The following is a 15694-nucleotide window of genomic DNA, read 5'->3' on the forward strand; positions in this document are numbered from 1 at the left end:
ACTGCCATACCAATGTTTCTGCGTGGGAATTGCGTTGGAATTTTTGAAGTCTTTAGAGTAATATGTTGTTTTGTGTTGTTAATGTCTCTGAATGCTTCCCTTTTGTTAATTATACTTGAAGGGAGTCCATTTTCTTGTTGAGCAGCACTCTTGAAAACAGAATACGTTCCACCATCGATCTCCCCAATGCCAGAAACAAATGTTTCATTAATATTTCTATGGTCGAAGTGTTGCACTTACTTCGCCTTTATCTTTCTTTGCTCAATAAGAAATCATCAAATCAACGAGTTCTTTCCTTAGCCGTTGCTCAACAATTTGAATTTGCAAAGTGCAAAGGAAAGACGGTGAACCTGGCGTTCAAACGGATAAGAAAGAGAGTATTGAGGTATGCTTGAAGTCGTGCAGTGATTTTGTGAACATTTGTGTGTGATTTAATGCACCAGCGCTTGCACTGTCGTGGAAGTGCGTACGGACCTTTGCAATCTAAAGCACCGTCCACTGGAATTTATGTAAGTATATACAACTGTTTCACCTTGTATGTAAATATATGCGTGCGTATTAACATTTTTTATCGTTAAAGCAACATAAAACTGGCAATAAAGAAGAATTATTCTTGTGCAATGCTTGAGATGAAGACATGTTACTAATGAAAACGTTTATGTATTAAAAGAAGTAACTGGAAATTTTAACTCATCTGAAAATAGACTTGAGTGCCCGAAACTGGTTATTGCGCTGTAAGAAAAGAATTTTGAAATTATTCGTGACTTGTTGCATTATTCACTAACAAGAATTTATTTAAGAGTAAAAATTATTGGTAAAACATAGCTGGTCTTTTTCCAATTAAGATTCCAGCCTGTACAAACTTTTGCGCGTACCATACACACGCCGCAACGCTTTTCCTTTCATTGTTTGATTTGAACAAAATGGCTCCGTTGCGGGTTTTTATCCTACATGATTGCATGTATGGTTATGGTGTGATGTAAAAGCCCCTTGGGATGACGGGGAAGGTTAAATGTGTATATCTGATAGTTACTGATCCGGAAACATTATTTTGATACCACTGGCAGTGGAATACCTGTACTGGCACTATTGTTGCTGAGATTGTGGGGTAGGCACATTGGAGAGGTGGTAGTATGGACAAAGCGCGGAAACGTCTAGCAATCATAGGCTGTAGAGTGGATACTCTAGAGCACATGATCGTCTTCGCTACTGTAAATCTACTGCAACCTCTGGTTTCTGTATTTTTGGAGGAGTATAGGCAGAAACGAGAAAAAAATACAGTAAATATGGGATGCCTAATGCATACCATGAATACCAATGGGCGCGTCTTCAGTAGAAGAATAGTATCTCAGGAACGAAAATGGAAAAAGTACTATTAGTTGTTAAACTATACATTTTAATGCCCATGTTTGCTAGGTATTTTCTTTTGGCTCATTCTATCACTTTCAAAAGTTGCCAATCCCACGATCTTACCAACATCAGAGGTATCAGAACGATTTTTTCCATAATAACTATAGACTTAGTCGTTCCCTGGGCAGGGTCCCTTACCTCAGATTGATACATTTAACCCTCTTCCATCATCCCTGGAAGTTTGTGGTTCCTAACAACACGAAGTCATCCTGTAGTATCAGATAGGGTAATTGAAAATGATTTTGAAAAGTTTGGACTTTGATTTAAACAAGCAATTACTAGCTTCCTAAATTTGAGTTATTTTTAAAATTCTAAGACATAATAGGCTTGAAATACACACACTGCTCCTGTATTCATTAATCTGTTGATTCTGACAGGCATCATAGTGTAAGTTTACCTTCTGTTCAGTTAACTGTAAACCAGCATTGTTCTGATTTATGAACTTTTTCCTGTGTAACAGTATTTACAATTACCCCAGCCAGTGCAGAAATGCATATTCCATGTAAACATTTTTAAAAATTCAGCAAATAACATAACTGAAATAGCAGGCAACTTATTGCTTGTCAGTACTCATAAACAGAATACAATATTACATGGCTAAGCTGTTTCCCACCATTGGGTTTAACAGGGCCAAACAAAAGTTTGTCAGGGGGTTGTAGTTTGTCTGGTAAGTGACTCAGCAAGCACACTGAGAATGTTGATTTGTAGAGCCATTTCCACTAATTAATTGTAAGACTGATATGGCTAGCATGCTCATCAAATAAATGGCAGTTTGACTGGGTAATTGGTGGTTTGTAAGCTACTTTTGTATGTGAAAGATGTACAGAACCATTGATAAAACTTCAGTTTCTCCACCCACCCATTTGTTGAGGCAGTATTCGTGTCAAGTTAGTGTTATTTGCAGTGATGCAGGCTGAAATAGAACTTCGTTGATTCCGTACCTGATCAGAGACCCTGTTCAGTGGCTTTCCCTTTTTTGTTTTTGCAGTTGGGTCACTGCCAAACTCAGACTTATCACAATTGTAGATGAACTATGATCTCGCATAATTTTTTAGGACATATATTTAGTACAAAATATGCAGTTCACTGTAAAAGGTATTAACTACAAATAGATCTCTAGCATTCTATTGGGACTTTCAAAACTTCTCAGGTTTCTTGAAAGAAAACAGGTTGTTTCATAAAGGCCTGATAACCAGTCTCTTCCTGGATGACCATCTTTAAATGGTATTTTCATTGAATTCTGTTTAACAGTCTTGCACCTTGCTCTTTCACATGGACGTAGCATTTCCGCACGAGTGTTGGCCAGTGTAGTTTCAGCATGTGGAGGAAGAGCTTGGATGTGACAAAGGCCTAATTTATCCAGTGCTACCCTGCAATCTAAAGAAGAAATTAGAATAAAATTATGCAAATCCTTTATAAAGGATTATATTTAATTTCTTCTTTTTAGTCTGTAATTCTGGACTCTCAAAGGAATAGTTTCACCCTTTAATTTTGGGACTCCATAAGCTGCTTTTCTAAATGTTTTAACCTTAATAACATTTGTGCACAACTGTTGACATGATTTACAGTGTAATTGCAAGCTGGGCTCTTCTTAATGCAGGTCCTTGGCACTTCTCAAAACATGGTACGAAATAGTAATGTTTTGCCATCTCCACTCAGTATTGGTACCTAATTACCTAACTTTGTAATTTTTTAGGGGGTAAATGTAAAAATGCAGTGGTTGCTTCACATTTAATTGAAATTGTAATGAAATTACTTAGTCTCATTTGGGAGTGATAAAATAACACAATAAACTGTGAATGTGTTTAAGTTATGTCATTTTGTATTTAAATGTTATTGGGTAATAACAGTTAGTTCTATAGCCATCACAAAACCTTTGGAATAAGAAGAGATGAAAATGAACCTAGAAAGGGGAAAATATGTTATCATTTTATTTGATTTTTCAGTTTTTGAGCTAGCTGAGGATCACATGCCACTTAAAATTTCTTCTCATTTGCTGCTTTCTTTTTGGTATTTCTTCTTTTTGCCCAGTCTTTGCTTTCAAACCACTTCATACCTGCTCCTACAATTTTTAACTTTGAACCCCAATCTTAAGATTTTTTGTCAACTATTCATTCAAATACATATACATGCAGTTAGTATGTTTTTGGTTGGGTAGATGAGGTACCAAATGTGAAGGTACTGAAAAAAGTTGGATGGAATCAAAATTCATGCTGCAACATGAATAAAAGATGGGATAAGTTTAGACAATTCCCAAGGTAAAATTTGCCAATTCATTGGGCAATGGAAGAAAGTGCGGCAGAAAAAATGTTGGAGGGAGACCATGGATTGACTGCCATAAGCAGTTTCAAATGGGTGTAGATTGTAGTCTTTACACACAGATGGCCTATTCCGTGCCAAGTGGTCTAATATTGAGAAATGTTCCCGCATGACCATCATGGATTTTGATGAAATTTTGTATGAACATTCACACATTTTCTCAATGAACACTGGCAAAGCTTCAGTTTCAGAAATTCAATACTTTCGGAGATACAGTCGCTTGTTTAAGACCATAGCACAGCTTTCTATAGTGCGTCCTTGAATTTTCAGCAACTTTGAGATATCCCTGTAAGTATTTGCATGAAAGAAACAAAACTTGGCCATCTTATACAACGTTTAGAGCTCTTTAAAGTAAAATATTAAGAAAGGATATCTGAGCAATTTTCATATAGATAATTTGAAGCAAAATTGGGTGAAAAAATAGCTGTTTAACAAAAATGTGTACTTCAGTTTTTTATATCTCCAAAAGTAATTGTGGGATGGACATGAAACTTTGCACACCATCACTCACCAACACAAGGTCTTAGAATATAAAATTTCATTCTCCTATTGCTTTCCTTTATTTCACAAATCTAGGGTGAAGTTTACAATTTTTCAAAAATTGCTAAAAATGGGTATTTTTAGTAAAATTTTTCAAAAAAGTGTTTTCTCCAAACTCTTGTAAACTATGGTCATTTGAAAGAGCATATTCTAAACTATCTAGAAAAGTGGATTTGGTTTTGCAATGCAAGCATATAAGGCCCTAAAAAGTAGCATCATCAAAGAGGCGCACTGGAAGTTTGAACACATTTTTCTGTCACTCAAATTATACCTGAAACCTTTTATTATGCCTAATAAATGTTTTAGTGCCTTGAATAATTGAAATAAAAAGATCTGGTAAATAGGCAATGAGACTGTCAGAAAAACTTGAAAACTATGAGAAGTAGCCCTTCTGCTTTTATCGTAAGTATTCATCTGCATAAAACTCTTCTCATTTGAGAGAGAGAGAGAGAAAAAGAGATCATAAAGGATTCAATGAATAATAGCTTCATATTTTTTGTACTTCTCAAAATTGTAAATATTTACAAGTGGAAAATGAAGACCTAATTTTTGGATTCAATTGTATAAAACATTTTTCCAAAAAAAGAATTGGTTTACTTGAATCATGCATCAAGTGATGCAAATTTTCCAATCAATATTGCAGAGATTTTAATACCTAGGATGTTGCAACCTGTGAATTTTTGTCTTAAAGTTATTAGGGAAACATCTGAAATTGGTTGGTTAAACATCTAAGAGTTTTAATTTTGTATTTAATTACACTTAAATGTAGCCTACTACCTTGGTAAATAAGTAACCACTAGTTTCACAGAGAGAATTCAAAAGATTCACTGTTTATAGAAAATATAATGGCAACAATTACTTTAACAATCAGATTGTTTCATTATAGTGAGCCTTGTTTGAACCATCTGTATTTCAGTGGTGTGTTTGCAGCATAGTGAGTGGGTTCTCTTGACTGAGTGTGGCTTGTTAAGTGATTCGTAAGACCATCAAAGTTTGTAATCTAATTTACAAAAACTTGTTTTGTCTTTTATAGCATATATCTATTAGATTTTTTCATTGGTATTATACCTTGTGTATAATTTCATTCAGTAGCAATTTGTCTGAAATTTAAGCAGATTATAATTTGCACTTAGAGGTCAAATACATTATTTAGTTACCGATTAGAGATGGATGCAGAAGGGAACAGCATACCTTCCTGTTCAATTGGGCAAAGAGATAGTGGAACAAAGTGTCATGTCACTTTCTTTGCCAAAAAAGCTGCTTTAAAATGGTTTGCGGATTTTAGTGATGAGGAAAAAGAGTTGTTGGTCCGATGTTCTGAAGCAAAGCTGGACAATACCTCTCAAGTTTGCCTACACCATGAAGCCCTGTTATATCCCTTTGGGAAGGTGAATCATAATGTTAAGGCAGGAATTCGCACTCTTGATGCTGAAATAGCTAATAAGGCTTCTGATATGTTGAAGAAGCAGCTTCTTAATAACATAAAGCCAGGTCAGAAAATTTGTTTGGCTTGCAGGACTACCTTAACTAAACACTTGGACGAAGCTTTATCAGCCTCATCATCACATTCTGATGAGAACTTTACACCAAAAGAAGAATTAAATAGTAGCTTATTGTTTATCGGTATTTCACCCGTGAAGAGAACAGTAAGTTACAGAGATAAGCCCCAATATGTGAAGAAGAAACTTCAAAAGGCTCAAAATGTGATTAAAAACAGAATTGTAAATGCAATGGGAGTAAACCGTCAAATTGAAGATGCTAGTGAAATTAAGGAATGTGGAAACTGCCAAGATGCAGAATGCAATTCATAAAGTACAGATGCAAATTTTAACCTTGGCACCTGTAAGTTGGACAGTCAAACAGCAGCTCAGTTTGGCATGTCCGAAAGAATGGTGAAGAATTCTCGGAAGCTTAAATCAGAGGTGGTCATTCTGGCACTTCCCGAAAATAGGCAAAGCAGGAAATTACCAGCAGAAGTTGCTAGTAGAGTGCGAAATTTTTTTGAAGATGAGTATAGTAGGGTGTGCCCTGGAAATGAAAGATAGTATTTCAGTTAGACTTTTAGATAGAAAGACATACATGCAGAAAAGATTGTTACTTTGCAATTTACGGGAAATGTATGTTATCTATAAGAATATAAATGGTCCAGAAATAGGGTTCTCAAAGTTTTGTGAACTTATTACCAAATGGTGTGTAACAGTAGGATCAGCTGGAATGCATGCAGTTTGCGTCTGTGCAATTCACCAAAATGTTAAGCTTATGCTTAGCAGAGCTGGTATAAGTGAAAATTATGAGATTCTCAGAAAGGCAGTTTGCAGTTTGAACTCTTAAACAGTGCATGCTACATCGCTGTGAAAGGTGTCCTGGGCCCAAAGCTATAGCATCTGAAATTGCCAGCTATTTCCTAGATCATGAGCCACAGGAAGTTATTGTGTTTAAGCAATGGATACATACCGATCGGGCCACACTGGACTCTAAGTAAATGGTAGTGGATGAATTTATTGAAGATGTAAAAAATAAAGTGTGGAGTCTGTCATGCCATCATTACATTGCCAAGCATCGAAGCTTGCATCTTAAAGGCCTTCAATGTCATCTGAAAGACGAAGAGCTTATTGTCCTGATGCACTTTGCAGAAAATTATTCTTTTATCATTCAGGATGCTGTGCAAGGCTTCCACTGGGACAATAGTCAAGCAACAATTCATCCATTTGTTATCTACTTCCGTTAAAATGAGAAAGTACAATATTTAAGTTTTTGCATTATCAGTGATTCTTTGCGGCATGACACTATTACAGTTCACATTTTTATCAAGGAACTCATCAAATATATAAAAGCATGGTTTGCACAGATATCCCACATTCATTATTTCAGTGATGGTTCCAGTGCTCAATATAAAAATTTCAAGAATTTCCTAAATTTGTGCTATCATGATACTGATTTTGGAATGACAGTCGAATGGAATTTTTTTGCTACTAGTCACGGGAAATCACCTTGTGATGAGATTGGAGGTACAACAAAGCGGTTAGCAGCAAGAGCAAGCTTGCAACAGACACTTAATGGACAAATTCTTACCCCCCTGGATCTGTTTCACTTCTGCTCTTAAAACATTAATGGAATTAAATTTGTTTTCGTCAGTAAAGATGAAATTGGAAAAAAGTATTGTCACAAGAAGAGAGGTTTAAACTTGGACAAACTGTAGCAGGCACTAGAGAAAATCATCACTTTTTGATGAAACAACAATTCAGGTCAGCAGAGTTTCAAATAATTGTTCATCTTTTCTAACTAAAATGGGTCACAGTAATGAAGGAGGCATATTAATGTCTGCTCTCCAACAAGGACAATATGTTGCATGCATCTATGAAAACGTGTGGTGGATTGGAAATATCTGAGAGACCTCCACAGAGCAAAGGGATGCGTTAATAAACTTTATGCACCCACATGGTCCAGAAAATTCATTTTATGGCCACCAGGAAGTGACAAGTGCTGGGTTCCAGAACACCACATTATTACAGTTGTTCCAGCTCCATCAGTAAATTTGTCTGACCGGCAATACACCATTCCTCTTGATATTCATCAGAAAATTAATGTAGCATATCAAAAATTGAAATAGGTTAGAGGAAACAATCTAAGGAACCCAAGAGTGCCTTCTCATTTTACACAGGGCACTTAAATAATTTTACTATCAGGCTTGGGAAACTGTGTAAAGAAACCCTTATCAGGCTTGGGATCCTGTGGTAAAGAAACCCACCCGTGGCTGTTGTTGCTAAGCTATCGGGCGTGGCCCCTATGGCAATGGGAGTGCTGGTTTTCTCAGGTGAAATGAAACTAGCAGTGGTTAAGCCGCCATGGACCATAGCAACTCATTTATACACTTCTTTTCCATCAGTAGGCTGGTGTTGTTCATTAAACAGGCAACTAATAATTATATGATTATGCAAATAAATTTTACGATTTACATTCATTCTTAATAATAATTGTGTGTGTGTGTGTGTGTGTGTGTGTGTGTGTGTGTGTGAAAGAGAGAGAGAGGGGGGTGGGGGGGTGGGGGGTGACAATTAAGAAATAACGTTTTTATTTTTATTCTTTTGCTATTCAGACTTAAGCTAGGTCCTATTCATCAGGACTTCTTATTTCACTTATCCCAGACATTAATAAACATATATAAGGCAAAATAAAAGATTTCAGGTATAATTTGAGTGCCAGAAAAATGTGTTGAAACTTACAGTGCGCCTCTTTGAAGATGCTACTTTTTAGGGCCTTATATGCTTGCATTGCAAAACCAAATCCACTTTCCTAGATAGTTTAGAATATGCTCTTTCTAATGACCATAGTTTCGAAGAGTTTGGAAAAAACACTTTTTTGAAAAATTTTACTAAAAATACCCATTTTTAGCAATTTTTGAAAAATCGTCAACTTTACCCTAGATTTGTGAAATAAAGGAAAGCAATAGGAGAATGAAATTTTATATTCTAAGATCTTGTGTTGGTGAGTGATGGTGTGCAAAGTTTCATGTACATCCCACAATTACTTTTGGAGATATACAAAACTAAAGTTCGCATTTTTTTAAAAACAGATCTTTTTTTGCCCAACTTTGCCTCAAATTATCTATATGAAAATTGCTCAGAAATCCTTTACTTACTATTTTACTTTAAAGAGCTCTAAAAGTTGTGTAAGATGGCCAAGTTTTGTTTCTTTCATGCAAATACTTAGAGATATCTCATCTCAAAGTTGCTGAAAATTCAAGGACAGCACTATAGAAAGCTGTGCTATGTTCTTAAACAAGTGACTGTATCTCCGAAAGTATTGAATTTCTTAAACTGAAGCTTCACCAGTGTTCATAGAGAACATGTGTGAGTGTTCATACAAAATTTCATCAAAATCCACGAGGGTCATGTGGGAGCCTCTATACCACTTGGCATGGAATGACCCAGATGAAACCAGCACGGAGTAGATGTGAGGATCTGCATCACACCATTATTTTGAAAATGGTTATTTGTGTGATATGTATAGGATACCCTGTAAAATAGAAATTGAAGAAAGTTAAGCTTTAAATTTACATAAGAAAACTAATTTGCACAATTTTTGGCGTTAGTTGAGCTGTCCCAACTGGACCAAAATTGTTCGCACAGATTTATCTCAAAGGTAGTTTTAATATTCAAAAAAGCTGTACTTTCAAATTGACTTCAATTAGGGTGCACATATCGTGAACTCCTTTATCAGAAGGATGCTGTAAAACTTACTGTTTGTATGCATGCCAGTGAGGATTATATGCGGAGTGCTACTACGGGCTTCGGTTTTCAGGTGAAAGTGTGTACTTACGAATGAAACCTGTTGATGTACATTGTTGAGGTCCATAATGATATAGTAGGACCTTCTGTACAGGTATTGGATTTTAGTTTGTGGAAAACTGGTCACAATGACACCTTATAGGATTGGTTGGGAGATACACCTGCATTGCAGTTTTCCTTGCCTTAAGGCAATTGTGGCTTGAAGCACTACAGCATGTCTTCAGGAATTATTTCCAATTTGTATGATTGGGTGCAGAGGACCTGTACCTTAACTGACCTGTTCCCCGGAATTAACACCTGTAGACTTCCATTTGTGGGGAAAGCTGAAAGAAACTGTCTAAAAGGATATACCAACTACACCTGATAAAATGCAACGATGTATTACTGCAATCTGCTTGGGCATCTACACTGAAATGTGAGCACATTTGCAGCAGTCGTTCCATACCAGACTGGAAGTGGGTGTTGCTGCTAGTGGTCATCTTGAACACAACCTGATGGTCAGTCATCTTGTTACTAGTGAGAATCCACATAACTACACTTGTTGTTGTGTGTGCTGCCACAAGTATTGTAAGAGTGCCAGTGTGGGAACTTCTTAAAATACGTTCTCAGAAATGGCTCACACTAGAAGTCTGCGAAAGACACCACTGACATTCTGTTTTCCCTACTTTGTTAATGCCAGTAAGCATTGTTCCATTTAGAGTATGTTTTCACACAAAAATACTTTATAAATATTATGTCGATCGGCCAACAGTACCGAGGCCCTGACTACAAATTCATTGTGTGAGAACTGCACATCAGTATCACTTTTCATTTCTGCAATATTTGCAGTGCAAGTTTTAGGTGATTCACCCTAAAAGGTGAAGTAAGACCTTCTGTGGACCTTAGTTTCTACAAAATTGATGTCACGACAGCCTTATTATATATCAGTTGGGAAATGCCATACCTGATGGCAGTTGTGGCAGCTGTAAAACAATTGAATCGGTTGAGTGAAGAGACTGAGGGATCTTTTGGCATTTATTACCACATTCTTCAACTTGTGACAAATTCAGATACCTCAAGAGTTTCTACATCAAACCAGTCAGAAGCCTGCTCACCAAATTTTAATTACTCTTTATTATAAGATAAATTGTGGTGGTTCAAATTCTGAAAAACCTGTATTTTGGTGGATTTCGTAGCTTTTATGTAAATTTTTAAGTGTTCTTTTTGTCATGTATTTTGCTGATACAATTTTATTTTGTGACTCATTTCAGGTTACCAGGCAGGTCAGCATGAAAATTTCATCACCAGCACTGACGATGTGGAGGGTGAATGGACAGAGTTCGAGCGTCATATGGTACACTTTAGACAGGTATGTGCTGGGCAAAATTGAGGGATGAAAAAGACTCACTGTGGTTAGACAGCTGTGTCAGAAAGCTGCTACGAAAACAAAGGGGGCTTCACCGCAAATTTAAATGTAGCCAAACCCTCGCAGACAAACAAACCAAATGATGCCAAAATTAACATAGGGAGGGCTTTGCGTGAAGCATTCAGTGAAGGAATTCGAAAGTAAAATTCTATCTACTAACTTAATGAATCTTAAGTGGTGGTCCTGCAGCAAATGGATAAATTTATCGAAGCATCTTTCCAGACACTCTGACCATAATGGGATTGTAATAATGACGCAGTAAAGACTGAAATGCTATGTCCTTTTCCAAAACTGTTTCACAGAGGAAGATCACAATGTAGTTCCTGTTTAATTGATGCACAAATGACAAAATCGCAGATATGAAAATAAGTGCTCAAGGGATAGAAAAGAAACTGAAATTGCTCAGCAGAGGAAAGGAAACTGTACCTGATGGAACCATACCAGTAAAATTGTACAAAGAGTATGTGAAAGAACTTTCCCTTAAGTTATTCCCATTTTCAAGTAGGGTCATCGAAAATACTCCCAAAACAATACTCCTACATGTGATTTGGTCTCTCGTCGAATTTTGAAATGTGTTTTATGCTCTTGTATTATGAAATTTATGGAGACTGAAGATCTCCTCTGTAGCAATCGACATGTGTTCCAAAAAGAATGATCATGTGAAACCTAACTCACGCAGTTCATCCATGAAACCCAGAAAGCAGCAAATATGGGCACCCAGATTGATTCCATGTTTGTTGACATTCAGAAGGCATTAGATATTGTTGCACATTACCACCTAAAGAATAAAATAAGTGTACGGGATGTCAAACTGTGACTGAATTGAAGAATTTTTAGCCATCAGAACACAGCGTGCTGTTTTCAACTGAGAGGAGCATTCCGATGTAAGAGTAAATTTGAATGTGCCCCATGGGAGTGTTAAAGGACCGTTACTTTCACACTATATATAAATGAACTTCTAGATGTCAGAAGGTCCATGAGCCTTGTTGCAGATGGTGCTGTCATCACAGAAAACTCTCAACAATACAAAATTTTAGCAGACTGCCGGAAGACCTACAGAGTATTGATGCTTGTAGCAGGTTGTGACAATTGACTCTCAATGTAAACAAACGCAACATATTGCGAATACATACAGAAATACATTTTATTGAAACTTCCTGGCAGATTAAAATTGTGTGCCGGACCGAGACTCTAACTTAGGACCTTTGCCTTTCGCGGGCAAGTGCGCTACCAACTGAGCTACCCAAGCACAACTCACGCCCCGTCCTCACAGCTTTCCCGCGAAAGGCAAAGGTCCCGAGTTAGTCTCGGTCTGGCACATAGTTTTAATCTGCCAGGAAGTTTCATATTGGCACACACTACGCTGCAGAGTGAAAATCTCATTCTGGAGACATTTTATTGTATGATTATTCAATTGCATAACATTGACTGGATGCAGTTACTTCCATAATGTATGTAGGAGTATGCGTACAGAGCGATTTGAAGTGGAATGACGAAATAAAATTAATGATGGGTAATGCAGATGGCTGTCTTAGATTTGTTGGATGAATCCTCAGGCAGTGTAGTCTGTCAAGAAAGGAAGTAGCTTAAAATACCCTCATTCAACAAATACTTGATTGTTCCTCAAGAGTCTGGGATTCTTACCTGATTGGACTAATGGAGGAAATAGAAAAGATTGAAAGAAGAGCAGTATGTTTCGTTACAGGTCACATTTAGTAAATGTGAAAGTATCACACTGGTGCTCATTCAGCTCCATTGGCAGACACTTAGTGATGTTCGTGTCACTATATGGTCTGCTGGTAAAATTCAGGAGATGTATGTTTCTAGAAGAGACAGCCAAAAATATTTCTGCCTACTAAATATCTCTCGTTAAAACACAATGAGGATAAAATTAGTTATTAGAGCCCACACACTGGCTTACCAGCAATCGTTCTTCGCTGCAAATCTATGCGATTGGAACAGGACAAGAAGTGACCAGTACTGAAAGTACCATACACTGTAAAGTGGCCTGCAGAATATAGACATAGATGTAAGATTTCTCCCAAATATCAAAGTTTCTCTTACTGAAGCAAAACGCCACAGAAACAAACCTGCCTGTGAAATGAAACACTTCACAATTTGTCTGATGCTGCTTGCTCAGCGGACTGATGTGAGTGCAGTCAATCCATGATAAATACTGATTACTCGAATGCTCTAGGTTTTAGAGTTAAATCTTCCAGTGTGGAATATTCCATTAAAGTAGGACACACTTACAATATTTAAAAGTTTAAAATTTTGCACTTCATAAATTTTTTGAAAAGGCTGGACTTTTTACTGTATGGCAACAATGGTTTGTGACCCATTATTGCTTTTCCTCATTTTGTAGCCATTTTTATAATGCCATATGTTTTTGTCTGGTGGGAGTGTGAATTATTAGAGATTTTTGACCTTCATTTTAACTAATCGGCAGGTAAGAATTATTTGTATTACTGTTACATACCCTAATGTATTGCATAAAGAGTATAAAACTGAAGTACGTATATTACAGGTTGGAGTAAACAATGTAATACAACAGCATTAATTTTAATGTAACATGAGTCACTTTCATGTAATTAAGTTTTTATACCAAGAGAGAGATATTTGAGATAAAGTTATCTTGTTCAGTAATTTACTTCTTGGTGTGAATGTGTAACTAATATTACTACTACAAATTTCCCAATGTCAACCAATATTTTAAAAACAGGAAATTAAATGTGTTGTTTGAGTCACGTAATCTGAGTCACAGTTAGAAGAATAGGATGCCCTTAGCAGCAGCAGAAAGACAGAGTAGGAGGAGGGAAAAGTTAGAGTGAAGGAAAATATGGAGAATTTAAGAAGCATCTGGAAGAAGCTCAAAAATCCAGCAGAAGCAGAAACAAAAGTTTCTGCAGTTGAGTCAACATACGCAAGGACTGATATTAGAAGAAAAAGAGCTAAAAATAGGGATAAGAGTTAAAAACAGAGGCAACATAAGATGGAAGAACAGCAGCCTAGTAAAGCACATTTGTCACTATATATGTCACTCAGTGCTATGGATAAAGCCATGACTCGAGTGCTGCAATTGCTTGCATTAGCAAGGTGCTGTCAACTGTACCTGAAAATGTGAAGGTAGTTTCAATCTGGTCAAATGGACGTGCCTCACAATTTAAAAACGAATATATTACTGCTGCTGCACCTCAGTTTGTCATTTCATAACGTGGAAATCTATTGAAACATATTTGCTACATCCCAAGGTAAAGGAGCCATAGATGGAATTTGTGCACTTGCGGAATAGCTAGTGGGAATGTGGTAAAAAGTGAAAATTCATAGTGGGTGATGTGTCAACTTTAGCTCAGGTAGGTGCAAGTACCATGACTATGCAGGTTTTTTCATGTGTCTATTGTTGAAATTCAAGGAATCACTGTGAAACTTAATCTGGCTGAAATATTTTCTTCGGCACCATCAGTACCACACACTAAAAGCATTCATTGTTTTCACTACAAGAAAGGAGTACTTCAAACATATCTGCTATCTCCAAAGAATTTTATGCTGCAGATCATCATACTGAAGAAACTATAGAAAGTGTGAAAATTGGAGCCTGGTACAAAGTATAATATGTTAAATTCAATGCCAGAGAAGTACATGCAGTTTTTGGAAATTCTTACTTAGTCAGTGCACTGGAGTGTGGATATTTTAAATTCTCTGACTTTTAATTGAATTTACAGTTAATTTTCCCAGATGTTGTGCTCTTATAATCTTTCATAGAGTTTGAAAAGTGAAATGTTAATGTTAGGTTTGTTATTTGCCAATTGTCATATTTTCATTTTTCTGCTTGCAGAAAAAATGTTTTTCCAACCAGAAGTAGCAAGTAACATGAGTCACGTAACATTGAGTCATGTGCTTTTTCAATATATTACAATATTTCTCATGGTATAAATATTTTTAGAAATCTGTCACTTGAATGTCAACCTAATATACATTTCCTATGATTTAAACCAGATCCAACTCCTAATATTTTTAGGACACTTTTGACTTAAAATGCACTTTAGGACTAAGATCTCCCAAATTTGTAACACAAGTCACAACATAAATTACATTCTTGTTCTTTAAGTTTAATGCTCTTCCCTGCTTAAACAACACTTAAAGATCTTTGCCTGAATAACATTGCAGCATTAAAACAAAAATGAGAGGGAAAAAATGCAACTTAAATTGCAAAGGAAATGTGCCATTTACACCAACAAAATACAGTGCACACAAAATTGCCAACAGCAAAATTTGTTAAAGGCTTCATGATGAACGTTATGTGTAACACTTCATAACAAAATGTTTCCAATGAGCATGACATGACGGTTTACATTAGGTTACTTTGAGCAGTTGGCAGCAGGCTCATGTGCACATGCAGTTGAATCCCATATGAGTAGCATCTTCTTCCACTTCTGGCGACTTGAAGTGCGGCTGTTAGCTGCATCGGCAATAGTAACAAGCAGACGCGTGCTACTCCGAAAAAATTTTCTGGTGTGCCCAACCTGCCAGGCTTCTGCATGCGCAGAGTGGTTGAGTTACAGTGGGAAGGGAAGGGGGTTAGTCTCCGTGTGACCTGTTTACTTTTGGTGATGTAGCTGTTTTTCTTTGTTTACAGCTTCCATATCAAATGGAAACAAAAAAATTTCTTTGGCCAGAAGCTATAAAGTGCTTTAAAATACATTCACATAATTATGGAAGGCTAAAATATGTT

General features: G+C 36.6%; 1 long non-coding RNA gene across 1 annotated transcript in view; it reads left to right on the top strand.

Moving 5' to 3' along the window:
* Window positions 1-187: 187 nt before the first annotated feature.
* Window positions 188-15694, top strand: part of LOC126213442 (uncharacterized) — a 39258-nt gene continuing 23751 nt past the window's right edge. The window contains exons 1-2 of the long non-coding RNA XR_007541172.1: window positions 188-509; window positions 10808-10905. This is a non-coding gene — a long non-coding RNA (uncharacterized LOC126213442). The remainder of the gene's footprint in view (window positions 510-10807; window positions 10906-15694) is intronic.

Source organism: Schistocerca nitens, chromosome 11 (assembly GCF_023898315.1).
Source record: "Schistocerca nitens isolate TAMUIC-IGC-003100 chromosome 11, iqSchNite1.1, whole genome shotgun sequence".
NCBI classification, from domain to species: domain Eukaryota; kingdom Metazoa; phylum Arthropoda; class Insecta; order Orthoptera; family Acrididae; genus Schistocerca; species Schistocerca nitens.